At 32.9% G+C, this 12,989-nt stretch overlaps 1 long non-coding RNA gene and 1 pseudogene across 2 annotated transcripts in view; one reads left to right on the forward strand and one right to left on the reverse strand.

Annotated features, from left to right (window-relative positions):
* LOC144560615 (uncharacterized) overlaps positions 1 to 12,989 on the reverse strand; it is a 73,214-nt gene that overhangs the window by 25,698 nt on the left and 34,527 nt on the right. The window lies entirely within an intron of this gene.
* Positions 747 to 4,004, forward strand: LOC144560604 (uncharacterized; annotated as a pseudogene). Its single transcript, XR_013513425.1, has 2 exons — positions 747 to 3,428; positions 3,538 to 4,004. The product of XR_013513425.1 is annotated as an uncharacterized LOC144560604 (transcript).

Here is a 12,989-nt window from a genome sequence, read left to right on the forward strand (position 1 = left end):
TTCACAAATAATTTGCAAATCAAATTGTCATTTGAAAATAATTAGTCCTTAATTTAAATAAATAATTATTTATGCAATTAATTTAACTTCTAATTTGAAAAAAATGTCTAATTCAAAATAATTATTTCTGAATTTATTTTAAGAAAATACTGTAGTTCAATAATCCTACTTGTTTATCTAAGTTTGTTTATATATGAGTTCGATAACACTAAATCCGGTGGATATATCGGACTATACATATAATAAAAAAAATTTCATATCTTTTTTTGTCCGGTCTGACCTGACTAGTAATAGGTCAACTTAACACTACCTGTTTTATCTTAATTTTTATTTATATGTGTTGGTTAACATTTGATAACAAAATATCTGATGGACAGCACCGAACGTGTTGCTCTCAGGCCACATTCAATGAAACCCCGAATGAAGTCTTCTATGAAATGAAGGCTTCTTTATTCCCTCCGAATGCAGCCTTAGCCATCTGGCCGTGACTGTACTTAATTGGTGACTGAATGTACATGGAGCATGGTTAATTTATAGACGACTGGTACGTAACACAAGTCTATTCTCTTTTATTTTTATATATCCAAGTTCCTATTCGTAAAATATAGTACATTCAATTAATTGTAACAAAGTTTAGTAATTTGGGTTTCTAACTGGATGCCTAGCACTTCTGCTTCTCTGTTCGAACCACATAACAGATCGACAAGTCCACTGGACTATACTTCCAATTTCTATTCATTTTAATTGCTAGCTACGACTTTATCCTCTGTCTCACCACTAAGTTTATAAGAGGGCCAGCTCTGATGCCTTGAAAGGTATCAAAAGCAATAAATTGAGCATTTACCATTTTAGCAATGAGGAGCATTCTCTTGTTCCTTACCTTCCATCTACTCCCTCTGGTTCAATCTTCTCTCACATCTCAAGCACAAGCTCTTCTTCATTGGAAATCAACTCTCCAGACTCAACAGCCGCTTTCATCTTGGAATCTGAGTGCCCACCCATGCAACTGGACCGGAATCACTTGCCGTGACATTAATGAAAGAAGGCAAGTCATTACTAAAATCTCTCTTTCGAATAAGGGTCTAGTTGGGAAATTAGATGCACTGAATTTCTCTGCTCTTCCATCCATTAGAACTTTTGATCTCAGTGATAATGAACTCAGTGGAGTAATTCCTCCATCAATATGTCTCTTCTCAAAACTCACATATCTTAATCTCACTTTTAATGTTCTCAGTGGTTTGATCCCATCAAGCATTGGAAACTTAACAAACATAAAATATTTGTATCTTTCGGTTAACAATCTCTCAGGACTGATCCCTCCTGAAATTGGTGAGCTGACATATTTGAGACACTTAAGATTATCAAAAAACTTTCTGAGCGGAGAAATACCTACTAATTTAGAAATATGCTCTCTGGACCAATCCCTGTTGAAGTTGGTAAACTTACACATTTGACAAGTTTAATCCTACCACAAAACTTTCTAATAGGGGAAATACCTGCTACTTTAGAAAATTTAACCAATCTTGACATTCTATCTCTTCATGATAATAAGCTCTGTGGACTGATCCCTCTCGAAATTGGCAAACTTACACATTTGATAGTGTTAGCACTACAAAGAAACTCTCTAAGTGGAAAAATACCTACTAATTTGGAAAACTTAACTAGTCTTGAGTATATATATCTTGGGGGTAACAAGCTCTCCGGACCGATCCCTCCTGAAATTTGTAAACTCAGACATTTGATTGAATTAGAACTATCAGAAAACTTTCTAAATGGTGAAATACCTACTAATGTAGGAAACTTAACCAATCTTGACTTGTTGGCTCTTGGTCATAATAACCTCTCCGGACCAATCCCTCCTGGAATTGGTAAGCTTAGAAATTTGCAAATCTTAGATCTAGCAGAAAACTTTCTAATTGGAGAAATGCCAACTAATTTAGAAAACTTAACCCAACTTCTCTACATGCATCTTCATGACAATAATCTCTCTGGATCAATCCCTCCTGAAATTGGTGGACTTACAAATATGACAGGGTTATATATATCAAAAAACTTTTTCAGTGGAGAAATTCCTAGCATAATAGGAAATCTAAGCAATATGATCATTGTTGATATCTCTTCAAATTATCTATCAGGGGTAATACCGGCACAACTTGGTAGATTAAAAAGATTGATTGAACTCAATTTAAGCCACAACAATTTCGTAGGAGATGTACCAAAAGAGTTCGGAGTGTTACATGATTTGATAAATCTGGATATATAGTCAAATAAACTGACTAGTGTGCCACAAGAACTAGGCAATTGTATTAATCTTCAATTATTAAACCTCAGCAGTAACAATTTGATAGGAAAAATTCATTCCCATTTCGGAAACTTAGTGCACTTACTGGACCTTCTAGATCTAAGCTCAAACTTTTTAACAGGGGAAATACCAATAACACTAACAAACTTAATCATGTTGCAAAATTTTAATCTATCTCACAACAATCTAACCGGTAAAATTCCACCTTCATTGGGCGACTTGTTAAGTTTGCTAACCATGGATTTGTCATACAATCAATTGGAGGGTCCAGTGCCTGACATAAAGATTTTTGATAAAGCCCCAGAACAATGGTTTATACACAACAAAAATCTTTGTGGCACTATTCAAGGTTTACAGTCGTGTGATGGATTTGTTAAACATAAGAATGACTCAACTAGACTAGGAATGGTTAAGTTGATTGCAACTCTAACTTGTTGTACTGCATTACTAACATCTTTCTTACTCGGGCCACTTTACCTAGTTTACTCAAAAAAGGGAAAAGCAAAACCAGATCAAATTGGCAATCCTAGTAGAGGAGAAACCTTTTCTGTGTTGAATTTTGATGGAAGAGATGCATACGAGGAGATTATAAGGGCCACAGAGAATTTTGATGAGAAATATTGCATTGGAAGTGGAGGCCATTCAAGAGTTTACAAAGCGATTTTAGCACCAGATAACCTCACAGTAGCTGTAAAGAAAATCCAGTTAGCATATGGTGAAACCTCACTAGATCTTGAAGCATTCCATAGAGAAATTAACACTATAACCCAAATTCGACACTGCAACATTGCTAAATTATTTGGTTATTGTTCCTCACCACAAAATATATTTCTTGTATACAAGTATTATGAGAAGAGGGATTTACATAATATTCTCAATTGTGAGGAAGCAATAGATCTGGATTGGGCAAAAAGAAAAGTTATATTGAGAGATGTTGCATGTGCTCTCTCACATTTGCATCATGATTGCTATCCTCCAATAGTACATCGGGATGTAACTAGTAGAAATATCTTACTCGATTATGAGTTTACAGCATGTATCTCGGATTTTGGCACTGCTAAATTTCTCAAGCCGGAGTCTTCTAATTGGAGCATGCTTGCTGGAACCTGCGGTTACATAGCACCAGGTGATGTATACTTAAACACCCTATTAGCATATTTTAATTTCCATCACTTATATGTATAAAAAAATAAACTAGAAATAATTGCAATCTGATTTTTTTTTTCTTTTTACAGAACTAGCCTATACCATGAGGATGACTGAAAAATGTGATGTGTATAGTTTCGGGGTAATCATGTTGGAACTGCTTATGGGAAAGCACCCTGGTGATATGATTAATCTATCGTCTTTCAATGAAGAGGAAATCATACTCCAAGATATCCTTGACCAACGTATTGAACCACCAACTGGACAAGTCATAAATGAAATTCTCAAAATGATTCAAATTGCATATGAGTGTTTGAATAATAATCCATCACTCCGTCCAACAATGCAAGAGGTGGTGAATAGTATAAGTGAATAGCCAACTGATTCGTAATTTCTAGTAGTACCTTTTATATTGAAAGATTAGTTTGCCGTAACTCCGTCCAACAATGCACGATGCTTTTTTTCATATATTGTATTTGAAAGTTTTTATGCTTTATTAATACTCATGTATTCTATGTATGTGTGGTGATAAATATTAATCGTGCATATAATATTATTGCAATATCTTCTTTGTTATGTGAGATTTTCTCCAATTTAATCAAATTAAAAGAAATAGCTACCAATCTCTCATGTATATTATGCATCTTAAATTAAATTGGCTGTCCTGAAACTGCAACGGTTGGGATTAATTGATCTAAATTCGGATTGAATCTGAACCCTCCAGTCAAATAAATTGCCTTTTTTTTATTAAATGCATCCTTTATACATGTAGAAATATAAATTTAGTTAAAATTGTAGCCGCCACACATATTGTCACACGGAATAGTACTGAACACCTATTTTTTCTTTAACCTTCCATCATTCCGCCTCTTTGCCTCCCGACCATAATTGGCAATTCAAACTGAATTTTTTTTTTATAAATCATAATTAATTAAATCAAATTTAGCAAAGCTGCATGATTAGTTTTTTTTTCAAAAACCACAAAGACCGAATTGGCAATTCAGTCTCCAGGTTTTTTTCATTTTTTCACAATTTTTTGTGCGGCTAACTGTGTAGGAAGCTATATACATGTAGACCGAATTGGGGTAAAAATAACCAAATTATCAAAGACCGAATGGCCATTTCGAGATATAAATGATCGTTTAGAAATTATATGATTAATTTAAAATGAAACTAAAATTCCGAGATATAAATGAATCTCCATTCTTATATTATGCACGTAGTTGTCCTGATCCGTCCACGGCTGAGATTGAAAGATGAATTTTCAAATTAAATATCAACCCTCCAATCACATAATTTGTATTCTTTTGATTAAATACATCTATTTTATATGTAGAAATCTAAATTTTAACCACCTTCATTGGGTAATGAGGAGCCTTATTTTTTATTTTTAATATGAAGATTGTGCAAACAAAATCGACATTTAGGTAATATTATAAAATATAATCCTAATTTTACTTCTTATAAGATTGTGTAAATAAATGTTATTTGTCATTTAAGGAATGTTATTGTCATTTAGTCTAAATTTTCTATAAAAGTATGTCATTTTGTATGATATTTTTTTTGCTCTATTATAATATGTCGTGATGTAACGCACAAACACGATATATTTGTGTATCAACTTGCAAGTGCTTATCCATTAGACTATTAATTATACACTAGTATACAATTGCCATGCAACAGATTGGTCCATCATGAATAATTTCTAAGTGATCCGTTTCATTATTTCTCCTTACAACTATCTTCAATTCTTGCAATTAAATTATTTTCTTATTTCTCCATTTGTCAAACCAGCATGATGGATCATATTAACAACAACAAGAAAAACGGAACCCCCTGCCATCCAAAGGTTAGGCCCCATTGCATATGTCTGAATTGAGTTGATCTTCACTGTTAATTTTTACCACAACACATCTGGTTCATATGTACAATCTCCACCAACACCTTGAGTTATACCGAGAGATTGTTAAAGCAATAAATATTTTACAAGTTAGATTTAGAACCATAGACCATGAGCTAAATATGCACAAATAAGAACAAAGTAGCTAGACTCTTACAATAAATTATTTACTAATTGATAAATAATTGTATTATTTATTTGATCCCATGAATGAAAACAATAAAATATCATTCCTAACCTATGATGTCCATTTAAGGAAATAATATTAGCAATTTCATTGAAAATATAATAAATTATTTCCTTTAAGTGTAATTTTAACTTTGATGCATGTGATCAATCAGGTGAGAACATTTGCTGCGCGCATGGCTCGGTCTTAAGGACATCCAATATATATACTTTGATTGAGATGTCAATGGCAGTTCTTTTCATGATATGTGCACCAATTAATTACAGATGTTACATCGGAAAGTACTATATTTTTCGGCCTGTACGATCCGGCCCAATAAAGCCCATTTATCTTAACCGTCCCATCGTTGCTCAAAGTATCCAGCAGTTTATTTCTCTCGCTTTCCAGCAATTTATTAGGATCGTCTAATCGAATTTAAAGGATGTGACCTAAATTAATGTAGCTGTTATATTAGCTTGGGCTTTTGACTTTTGGGGGAGCAGTTGTATAAAGATATTTGATTATCTATATGTAACTTTTTTCTACGTAAGTCTTCAAATTTAGAATTGAATCTCTTATAATACTGTTGTTTATCAGATTGGAGCTTAATTATATTGTATTAATTAATTAGCTCTTCTAGTTATGTTAGTACTCTAATACTGCTAATTAACTTATTTCTTAAGCATATGCAATAATAGATTTATTATTTTTCTTTGAGTGAGGCCATGGTACTTTGCAATGCGTGGATCGTAATGTGCATTGTATTCATATCTTCATTTTGAAAGTTCAAATAGTTGATCCAAGCTGCTCAACATTATTATCATATGAAAATATACTTGGAGATAAAATTTTATATATTTTTGAATTTTTTATTACTTTTTGAGACAATTAGAAAATCACTTGATCTAAAAATTCTGGACCATCCGAAAAATAGCAAAAAAGTTACCAAAAAATTCCAAAAAATATAAAATTTGATCTCATGCATTGCCAAGTACAGAACGACTATTTGAACTTTCAAAATGATAATAATATTTGATCTCATTCATATGATAATAATATTGAGCGGTTCTGACCGACTATTTGGACTTTCAAAATGGAGATATGAATCCAATGCACAGAATGATCCGTGCATTGCGAACTACCATAGCCTCACTCTTTTTCTTTTCATATTTATTAATCCTGTCATACACTAATTGTGGGGATGTTATCTGTCTTCATCAAATCACAAGAGAACAAGTTTGTGATTTCCTTCCATCTATTGCCAATTAAGTTCCTAAATGCATGCTCTGCCCATCAATTTGTTTGGAATCAGACTTCCATCTTTCTATCTTCCTAAGTCTATTTCAACATACTTTTGTACTGTTGTGGTTTCAACTTTCAAGGCACCAATCAATTAAGTTGCAGGAAATGATTCGTACTATTTTTTTGTTGGCTTATCTAGTCATTATTTCTTAGTTGGCTTCTTTTTTGCTTTAGTGTAAAATTGAGGGTTCAGTCATTAATTTTTTTGTTGTCTTTGCTTAAAAGTTAGAACAACATGCAGCTGGAATTTTTTAAAATGAATTCATCAATTTTGAGGAATTAGTGTAATACCAAATTGGTATTAATATTTATGGACTTTTTTAGGTCATGTCTGATGAAAAATTATTTATTTATAACTGGGAGATTTAAAAATTGAGTCACCGAATCATCAGATCATGAATTAACGCTTAAGATTATGAGAGATCAGCCAACATTGAATAAAGCCTACAATTCAGTGATCTCACGATGTTGTAAAGAAAGACCCGTAGTTGTTAAGGATTAATTAGCTAGTGCAATAATACCAATAATTGTTTTTCTTAGTTCATCAACTATGATGAATATATATACTAATAAAGCAAGCAGCAATGAAATTTAATTATCTGCTAAGCAAAAAAATACTAACTTTTCGGTATGGATAAGAACAGTTTTGTACTTATTATTCTTGTACAAAATCGTATTTAATAATTATGAATCATTTATTTAACCGTATATTAGTCGTAACTGGCAACCAAGATGAATTTTCTAACATTTTGAATAGTCAGCCGTGTTGCTCTCCACAGTCCAATGACACACCCAATGAAGTCTTCGATGAAAATGGAAGCCTTCTTATTTCCCACCAAACACAACCTTATCGTCCTGGCCCTGAATGTTACGTTAATTAATGATGATCGAATGTACCTGGAGCATGGTTAATTCCTAGATATATGACACCTAGGTAATACCAGTACACTATTTATTTTATATCCAGGTCCCTATTCATAAAATAGGAACTTTTAAAATCTGGGCACAATATTTCAATTAAGCATTTCTGTTGGAATTTTGAAAAACGAAGTTCGGTTCTATTAATCTATACGATATCTTCACAAAGGATCAATTACATAAACACCAAGGATACAATTAGCGGATATCTTTAGAAAGGCATTAGATACATCAAATGTTCAAGCTATATTACGCAAGTTAAGTTTTATTGATCTATGCGATTCCGACTTGAAGGGGTGTGTTTAAAATAGCTAAGCAAAACAACAACCGGGAGATGAACATCTTGACACATCAAAAGCTACGTGGAAATTTTCAGATTATATCCAAAGATACAAATCTCTTTATTTGGCTGAAGATTAATTGCTCCATTTACAACATAAGCTACCTAACTGCTACATAATATTTGCTTTAATATTTTCCTTATTATGTTTAATACCTAAATAATTGTCAACGGCTATATTGCCTTCTTTCCTATAAATAGCACTCTGTATTATATTGTAAGTGTGATTCAGAGCAAATTGGTATTAATATTTCCGGGCATTTTTAAGTCATGTCATTATTTATTTATTAATTCTTGCGTAACTGGGTGATTTAAAATTGAGGAGTCATCATGAATGAATTAACAGTTAAGATTATCAGAGATCATCCAATGTCATTGAAGACCCTATAATTCAGTGACCTCAGGACGTTGCCAAAAAAGACTTGTAGTTACTAAAGATTTATTAATTACTGAAATTATACTTGCAAGAAAATTATAAAATGGACATGGTCTTGAAAATTACCTATAGGATATGAATTTTTTTTTTCTCATTTCAGCAGTGAAATTTAATTATCTGGAGCTAACACTATTACAGAAAACATGATCATACACAACATATGTTACACGGATGCCAAAAATTTCCACATTAACAGTGTCTGAGGAGGCATTAGCCGAAAAAAGCTCCAACATACAAAAACGGTCTAAAAGTTTTGAACCATGTTCGTAAGTCACAATTATTTTGTACACGGTTTCATAATATCCAGCCATGTACGTTTGTACTACTTCATACACGGTTAACTTGAGAAAATCGTGTAAAATATTTCTCAGTTTCCAAACATAGTTTTTGGTAGAAGTCATGTATGGTTCATTTGTGTCTCTCAACCAAAACTTCTGTAGTAATTAATATATTGTATGTCTCGACCGCCTCTTCACACTTAACCCTCTAATTGAGGTAGATCGAGACTTCAACTCTTTGTCGCTCATCTTCAATACCCCTCGTGTGCAATCTTGTTTGCTTGTCCAGGTTTAACACGATGGCACTTAGAGGAAATATGGCGAGCTATAAGACTCGACTACCGCAATCAGACAAATAAGAGGAGCAATCAATATTATTCAATAACTAGCAACTGTGTATTCAATCATCATAGTATGACGGTTTAATCGCACTTTTTCTTAGCAGTGGAACATGTTGAGAAATTGAGTACCCGAGAGCAATCACACAACACAGAAAGAAAGAAAATTGAGAAAAATCACAAAACAGAACACACAGATTTTACGTGGGAAACCCTCTAGGGGAAGAAAACCCACGGCCGCTCGCCAAACAAAATTCACTATTTCTCAAAAGTCAGTTACAACCAAATTACAGAGAGATTTAATGTATAAATAAAAGATAAACCCAATGAAAGGGTGCAATAGAAGAACGCTAATCTGGACCGTTCATCTTGATCGGTAATTAGACTCATCTGGGCCGTCGGTTAAAGGATTTTCATGCAATTTGACTTCTCAGAATTAAAATTCTACACCGCTCGCAGGGGGCTGCCGCCCCCCTGCCACCCCCCGCATACTCCTAAAATCAGGCCCACATACATAACTGAACATTTGCATGGATGTGAGACAAATTATGTCCATGGAGAGGTTCCACGATTGGGAAAAGTTGTGAATAACCTTCACAATCTTGATCAAATTCAAAGTAGCAAGATCCTTTTGTATGAAGTTTATTTTATGATTCATTACTGGCTAGCAAACAGGAATATAAAAAAAAATTAAATAATAATTAGCGTACATGGTTTTGTAGAAATGAACATGTATAAACCCCCTGTGAATTAGGGTTTTAATTTTATTGTGCCTATTTTTGTAAAGTATACACAGTTTTGTTAGGACTGATGTTTGTTCAACTTCTCTGTACACGGTTATTTTGTTTAAACCAAGGTTTTAAATAGCGATTATTGCATCATTGCGGAAAGGTTAGGAACTATTACGAATAGTGTAGCTATAGCCAAAACTATCCTACATAGCGTTTTTAGTTTAAAAAAATTATATTTTATATTTCTACTAATTATCAATTTTATTTAAAGTCTTATAGAGCAATATGTAACACAAAATTTATTAAGGAATTAGAATATTCATATTGAACCAGTATAAAGTCCAAATTACTATTCAAAATATCACTAATAATATCATAAATTATTTATCTTTTTTCATTCAAATATCCTAAGCATTATGGCATAAATTATATTTTTTTATTAAAAAAAAAGATAGGCATCATGGAATAAACTATTTATCAGTTTTTATTAAGAACAAAATCAATCTGGATCTTGAAAAAATTGATCTTTAAAATAAATTTTTAATTTGGGCCTTTATATAAAAGCCTATGTAGTATATCGTGCACTATAGCGTGTAGCGTGTAGCGTAGATAGCGGACTGCTATTACCGCTATAGCGGTCGTAGCTGAAATAACGCACTTTTATCCCATAACGTAGTGTTTAAGGTCTGAAAACGCTATAGCGCTGCTATTGCATCACTATAGCGCGCTATTTAGAACACTGGTTTGAACCGTGTATGATTACTACTTAGGCCTTTTTATTTTTTTGGCGCCACTTCGAATTTTGCGCGGTCTTTAATTATGAACAACTCCGCCGTTCCACATTTAAGTAAATAACTCTTAGCTCCTTGGTATCTTCTCCCTCTTTAACTCCACGGTTGGTCTCTCAAGCTCCCTCTCCACTTCTCACTTTAGGGTTTCATATATATAGCCAATGTCTCTTTAGGGTTTTGGCACCGCTATGAGAACCACTAATTTTCCAACATAGTTCCATTTTGCATTTTAAACTCGTTAGCTAGATTTTTCGTGAGTAAGAACAACTCAAAGTAGGAGGTCAAGACTAATCGTGAAAGACATAAAACAAATGATTTCCTCCTCCTTGTGTATGTGTCTTTCTACGTTCGGTCTTCGTCTCCCTTTGGAGAAACATAACAAAGGATGCAAGGTAGGAGGCAGAGAATCAGAGTCTATTCTCACCACCCCGATTAAGAGGATAATATTTTAATTTGTGTGCAAACTTTTAAGTTCTGATTTATCTTGAGTTAGGCTTCAAAAAAAATATATATGAAACTAATAGAGAATAAATTGGCTTTACTTGCATAAACTGGCTTTAATTTGTTTGCTCCATAATGATGTGTATACATGGGTTAATGTAAAGTTGTTGAAGGCTGATATGCAAAGTTGAAGGAGAAAAATAACATGTTTGTGTGAACTTCATAATGTACTTGCGGGTTATATATGTTTGTCTGTTGCATGATCTGAATTTATTTTGCAAATTATGATAGGGAATGATGAAACCAATGGCAATTCTTGATCAGTGGAGTCTAAAGGAGAACCTGAAACGGGAACCGTTTACAAGGCTAGAATGTCAGGTTCTGTTTTCTTTATTGGTTTTATTTTCTTCTTAGCTTCATTTGTTGAAGTTTTGACTTTTCATTTTAATTATTACCTCTCAGAGGTCCTCTAGATGAAATGTTGATGATGTGAATTGTTTGTATAATGTATATTATGGATGTGAATTGTATCTGTTTGTTGAATATTGAATATTTATTGAATGTTGAATATTCATGTTTGTTGAATTATTAATGAATATATGACTGATTTTTTTTGTATGATGTGATGTTGGATATTTATTAAATTATGGATGTGTAATCTTAATTGTATGTTTAATGGCTAGCAAATCTGGATGCGTGTCAATTATAAATCATATATATAAAAAAATCCTTCACGGTTCTAGCTAGTTAACAAATCTTGTATAATTTCCAAAATAATGCATGGATGCCTTATAGAAACTGTGTATATAACCGTTGTTATTGCACACGGTTACTTTGGCCCTGTAGAAATCATTATTTTTAACGCCCTTTTTTTTGAGACCTGACACAGTTCATTTCTATTATCCGTGTATGTTAGTACTATATAGACATGGTTCGGAAACTGTGTACAATGTACCCATCTATTCATATATGACGCTCGCTAACACGATTGTGTAACTGTGTGACATTAGCTTTTTGGATCGTGTATGGTTTAATTGTACTAGTGTAGGATATAAATACTAACTTTTCGGCATGGATAAGAACAATTTTGTACTTATTATCGTATTTGATAATTTTGAATAATTCACTTAACCGTATATTATTTGTGATGGCAACCAAAATGAATTTTCTAACATTTTGAATAGTCTGCCCTGTTGCTCTCCGTAGTCAAATAAACACCCCGAACGAAGTCTTCCATGAAGTGAAAGGCTTCTTAATTATTTCCCACCAAAACCATATCTTATCCTCCTGGCCCTGAATGTTACGTTAATGATGATTGAATGTACATGGAGCATGGTTAATTCATAGAGGACGGGTATGTTGTTTACATGAATGTTGTTTTTTGTGTGTTCAAATGTTGTTTGTTGTATGTTGTATGTTGTAAATATTACCTGAATTAAGGCTAGCAAATATGGATGCTAGCCAATTATATATCATATAAAAAAAAAGAAATCATACACTATTCTAAATCATACACTATCCCTTTATAATGTACACAATTACATTGATTCTGTAGAAATCACCATTTTAAGCGCGTTTTTTTTTTGAAACCTGACACGGTTAATTTGTATTAACTATATATGTTAGTACTATAAAGACATGGTTCAGAAACTGTGTACAATGTACCCACCTATTAATACACGATACTCGCTGATACGGTCGTGTAAGTAACAGTGTGTTATTAGCTTTTTGGACTGTGTATAGTCACATTTTTTGTCCTTATGTGTGCCGATTTTTCTTGTGTAGCATTTAAAAAAATTGATATCATTATTGAAAAATCTCCGAACATTCCTAGGATGTTATGAAACAACTTCTACATTCATATAGCGGCACAGTACTTCTTGTGATATTTTATATTTTT

This window comes from Carex rostrata, chromosome 1 (assembly GCF_964058835.1).
Source record: "Carex rostrata chromosome 1, lpCarRost1.2, whole genome shotgun sequence".
NCBI classification, from domain to species: domain Eukaryota; kingdom Viridiplantae; phylum Streptophyta; class Magnoliopsida; order Poales; family Cyperaceae; genus Carex; species Carex rostrata.